The sequence below is a fragment of the Sminthopsis crassicaudata genome, chromosome 3 (assembly GCF_048593235.1).
Source record: "Sminthopsis crassicaudata isolate SCR6 chromosome 3, ASM4859323v1, whole genome shotgun sequence".
Lineage (NCBI taxonomy): Eukaryota > Metazoa > Chordata > Mammalia > Dasyuromorphia > Dasyuridae > Sminthopsis > Sminthopsis crassicaudata.
This window is the reverse complement of record NC_133619.1, coordinates 598,506,575-598,512,097: the sequence shown is the minus strand read 5'-3', so window position 1 is coordinate 598,512,097 and position 5,523 is coordinate 598,506,575. Positions and strand designations below refer to the sequence as shown.

At 39.1% G+C, this 5,523-nt stretch overlaps 1 pseudogene; it reads right to left on the bottom strand.

Moving 5' to 3' along the window:
- Nucleotides 1–4,179: 4,179 nt before the first annotated feature.
- LOC141559970 (olfactory receptor 8G50-like) lies at nt 4,180–5,119 on the bottom strand (annotated as a pseudogene).
- Nucleotides 5,120–5,523: the final 404 nt, after the last annotated feature.

The window sequence follows — 5,523 nt, the reverse complement described above, 5'->3', positions numbered from 1 at the left end:
CTGGCACGAATCTTATCTCCATTACTTAATGGCTGTGTAATTTTGGGCTCATCAGTTAGTCTCTGTAGTCCTCTATTTTCCCATCTATAAAAATGAGGGAATCTGTGATCTGTGAAGCTCCTTCCACCTCTAACATTTAAAGATTCATTTTTCAAATGCAAAATAAATTTAAATGGTTTTGTTCCCCTTTCAAGTTAGGATGGTAAAATGTTTACTTTTTAAACCAATCATTTAAAAAATAATAATGGGGTATAAAACCTTTTACCATTACATACAAGTCACCTGAGGCATTACCTGGATCACTGATTCTATTGATGAGGGCTTGAGACAGTGCCACATTCTACTGTATGAACCTGCCCTGGGTACTAGATATTGACAGAGGAGATCTGCCAGCCCAAAGGAGTGGGAAGAACAAATGGGACTGAGGATTGGAAGGATGGAAATGATGGAGAAATTCAGACTGAGAAGGAGCTGCCAGGGCCATCCAGGACTAAAGTCTTCAAACTACTGCTAGCTACACCTCCTATCCCCTTATGGAAGGAGCATTTTTCATCGCCAATCCTTTCCTTGTATCCTTGAATCTTATTAAGGTCAATTTGCTATATGCAGTCAGCATGTATTTAAATCCATAGTTCTGAGTCCCTAGCTAAAGACCCATTGCCAAAACAAGCAAAAAGCAGGCCAAATGAAATGATCTGGTAATAATACACTCGATTTAATAAGATAAAACTTTATAGGACAGAGGCAAATGATACCCCGATTTTCAATAGAGGAAAGAGGACAGATTCTAGAAACTACAGGCAACTTGACTCCAATTCCTGTGAAAATTCTATAATGGACCATTAAAGAGATGATTGGCAAACATTTAATAAAAATGTATTTATTAAGCATTTTCTAGTTGTAAGTCAGTGTGCTAAGTTATGGAGGTACAAGGAAAAGCAAAACAAAAATCTCTTCCGCTCCCTATTTCAAGAAATGTATATTTTAATGGAAGAGATAACATGCAAACAAAAATTAACATATAACATAACCAAGGTACAGGATTTCCCTATAATTTTTTTTTACTCTTAGTCTAAGTAATCTCTTCATCTTCAAATTTCTTACAACATTGATCTTCCTCTTACTTTTAAATTACTTGTATTTATTTTGTATATATTTAAATTTAATAATCTGTTTAGCATGTTGTTTCATCTAGTAGAATTTAAGATCTTTGTATGAAATTACTGTCTCATTTTTGATGAAGTATTGTCAAGGAGGACCCATCCCCAATTTGGGGTATGCTCAGTCAGCATTCCGGGAAAATATTGGAAGTCTGTAGACATTCATGTTGGAGAAATCCTTATAGTTACTTTAGAACATGTGCAGTATTACTTGCTTAATTTCAAAACAACAACCTTCTATGAATTTTAAGTTTGAATTCATTCTCCCCAAAGATAATATGCTCTGTCCTCACTCTTATGTATGTTAACATTATTTTAGAAAAGCTTGTTGGTTGTAAATGGTTGATTAGACTCTAATTGGGGACTCCTGAGTGATATTATAAGCTGTCATTCCTCAAAGCTATCTCCAAAATCCTGGGAGAAGGGGGAGTCAGTTGCCCTCTTGAGACACAACCACTTATGCAAAGGGAATTGGGAGAATGAGCATAGAGTTAGTACCTCAGATTTTTTTCTATATCTGTTGCCTAGCACAGTAACAGGTACATACTAAGCACTTAATAAATGTTGAACCAAACTGAATTTCGTTCCTCACCAAACACGCCAATCACATTCTCTCATGCATCATTTGTCTGCCTCACTTTTGCTTCCTCTTAGACTATAAGCTACATGAAAGCAAGGGCAGTGTTTCAGTCATCTTTTGTATCTTTCCCAGTGCCTATTTCTGTTCAAGCTGGTGCTTAGTAGGAGAAAGGACAGGGATAGAGAAGGGAGAAGGGAATAAGCATTTACACAGTACTTACTATGTGCCAAACTCTGTGCTAAGGGTTTTACAAAGATTTGTTAAAGAGTCTATTTGTGTGTATTCTTTTACAAAGAATAAAAGTTTGTGGAATTGAAATGAAAATTCTCCAGCTCTTTCCTTCTAGCACCTACCTAGCCTCACTTTTGCCTCTGTGCCTATGGATCATGAACTTTTGGCTTTAGTCCTAGAAAAGATTTTTGAAATAATCTCATCCTCTCTTTTTCACTTAGAGAAAATGAGTCTCAGAGAGGTGCAGGTACCACTTGGGTGGGAAAATTCTGGATACCAAGAAATAGAGATTTGCTTATGTTTCTCTATCTTCCTCTTCTACCTGTAGAATTCCCAACCTTTTCATCTATTGCCTATCCACACATCCAAGGATTAGCTAAAATCCCACTCCCATTGTGAAGCCTTCCCTAACTATTCTAGGCCTTTGGACTATGAACTTTCGCTTTCTACAGTGATCACAGGCTAGTAGTATTTTTCAAAAGGACTTGTCTTTTCTTGTGTGTGTGTGTGTGTGTGTGTGTGTGTGTGTGTGTGTGTGTGTGTGTGTGTTTGTGTGTGTGTATGTGACAGCCAGACAGGTAGATATAGAAACAAGAGGTGGAGGGAGAAAAGGAGGGAGAGAGAAACAGAGAGAAAGCAGGATAGAGCAAGAGAGAGACTGAAACAAAGAGAGAAAAAAATAAAAGAGAAGGAAAGAAAAGAGAGAGGGAAGGATACATAAAAAGAAAGGAAGGGGGAGAGAGATTTTCACTAACAGAGATAGACAAGAGTCAGACAAGGGAGACCGACATGAGGGGAGAAAGAGAGAGGAAAGAAAGAGAGAAGATGGGAGAGCATAATTGAAAGAGATTGAAAATATATTGAAAAAGAGAGATTGAGAGTCAGGAAGAGAGACAGATAGAGAGAAATAGAGATAGAAACAGCATCAAAAGAAGATTATAATTAAGGTTAAAGCCAATGTAAAAGGGTTTTTTCATCTTCTCTCCCCCTCTCTCCAATGGCATACTCATTTAGAGTAGATACTCACTCAACAGGCAATGAAAATTAGCTTGCTTTTATGAAGAGATAGAACCCATTATAGAAGTACATACGTCAAATAAATAAAAATAAGAGTACCAGAACAGATTTTTCCAGGATGCTGTGAAGCAGGGAAGGAAGCAGAGTAGAAGAAATAAATTCATTCTTTTTGAGCTTGGCAGCTAATTTTCTCCAGGCAGGTCAGTTCTTAAGTGCATCTGTGAGCCAGTCAAGGGTCTCATTGCTCACGATTATATTACATTCAAGGCAGCATGATCCTTCTCTTGCCTTCCTATAGGCATCCTGCCCTGAGTTTCCAAAGTTCCCTAGCTTCTAGGTGTAATGCACTTAGAGTTCCTCCTTCTGGATGGAAAACTGCATTTCCCATCAACTGATAAAAGCTGAGAAAGGGCAATATTTGTAAGGTTTCTGGTGTTCCCTCCAGGTAAGTTTTCTTTCTCCTTTTCTTGTGGGCAAGAATTACTCCATGTCCTTCATTAGTTAGTGTGTTCCATAAGATTGGCACAGAAGGAGAGATATAGCAAGTGTGCTATGAATCCTGGGTAATTATGATAACTCAGACATATGTGGCACTTTAAGGATTTCAAAGTACTTTCCTTACAATAACTCTGTGAGGGAGATATGGGAAAATATTTTCCTCACCAGTTTATAGATGAGCCCGAGAAGAGATTCAGAACCTAGACCTAGGTGTACATCATCCATATTGTTCCTGGTAATGGGGACGATGAGATTTGTTCTAGTTAACTCTTGAAGGTGGATAATACAATAGATCTATTCTAGGTCACAAGTTAGAGTCCGAAGTCCAGTAAAAATGGATTGACCCTACATGCCCAGTGTGGTTGCACATACCTACAATCCTTGCTGTGAAGGGGAGGCTAAGGCTGGTGGATCAAATGAGTTCAAGGGTTCTAAGTTGTAATGGGACTAAAGCTAATAGGTGGATATAGTACATGCAGCAAGAATAGGATGAGCCCTTTAGGAGAAGGGGGTGGGGAAAACAGGCTGCCTTTGGATGGTAAATTGTCCCAGATAAAAATATAGAGAGTCAAAAAAAGTTGATTAGCAGTGGGGTGGAGGACAATAAAGTGATGGCTGTACTTCAAGTCTGGGTGAGATAGAGAAGCTCAGTCTCAAAAAAGACAAAAAAATAATCCATTCTAAGGCTCTCTATCACCATGCTACTCTGTTCCGCATCACTACCTTGATCAATGCTGCCTTTATGTCTTTATTCCTAAGGCTGTAAACCATAGGGTTGAAAAAGGCAGTAAACACATTATAGAAAAATGAGATCACCTTGATTTTTTTCTGGGGAGTGAATAGAGTTGGATCTCATGTAGATGTATATGACAGGTGCATAGAATATAGTGACCACAGTTAGATGGGAAGCACAAGTAGAGAAAGCCTTATATCTTCCTTGAGTGGATTTGATCTTGAGGATGGCCATGGTGATGCGGACATAGAAGGCCAGGATGAGGGACAGAGTGATTAAAATCGTGAAGATGCTCAGGACTAAGTCTACCAGCTCAATAATGTGTGTCCCTGCAGACCAGGTTCCAAACTGAGAGACGATCACAGAAATAATTGTTGATCACATTATGGCCACAAAAAGGAAGCTTCATGGTAAAAAATAAACGTGGAATATGGAAAAAAAGAAACCAGAAGCCCAGCTCCCTACCACCCACCACACACACAGGTCCTAGTTGAGGATGAGCATGTAACGCAGGGGGAAGCAGATGGCTACATAACGGTCACAGGCCATGCCTGCAAAGAAGATGTCCTCATTGATTGCTATAACACCAAATATATATAGCTGCATCCAGCAATGTTCAAAGGAGATGAGCTTAGAACTGGAAAGGTGTTGTACCAACACCTGAGGCATTAGTGTAGTGACATAGCCCATGTCCAGGAGAGAGAGCATGCTGAGGAAAAAGTACATAGGTGTATGGAGGTGAGAATCCAGGCAGATCAGAATGATGATGAGTCCATTGGCAAGAACTGAGCAGAGGTAGAGGAGGAAGATGATGAAAAGGATTCTATTTAAAGTAGGGTCACTGGAGAAGCCAAGGAGGATAAATTCAGTAACAGAACTGTGGTTTGAAGAGGGAAACATTGAGACAGTAGGATCCTGAAAAAGGAAAAAAAAAGATGATGGAATCTAGAGCTCAACATTGGACAAGGACAGAGGAACCCAGGGTCTCCTGAGTTCCTCATTTGAAAATTCTATATTGAAAAATCTTTCCCTGAAAGCTTAGGTACCATTCTGGCATCATGGAATTTTAGAGTTAAAGGGATCTTTAAAGATGATCTGGTCCAAGGCCTCCTTTCACACATAAGGCCATTGGGGGCCAAAGAAAGAAGATGACTTGCTGAAGATTAAGTATCTATGCAGGAAAAGAGATAGGACAAGAGTTGAGGTTGCTTGTTTACTTGTTCATGTGCCCCACTACTTTCAGTTTGGGTATCCCCTGATTTCTACAGGATCTCATAAGAAAAGACCTCAGAAAGTATTTCTAT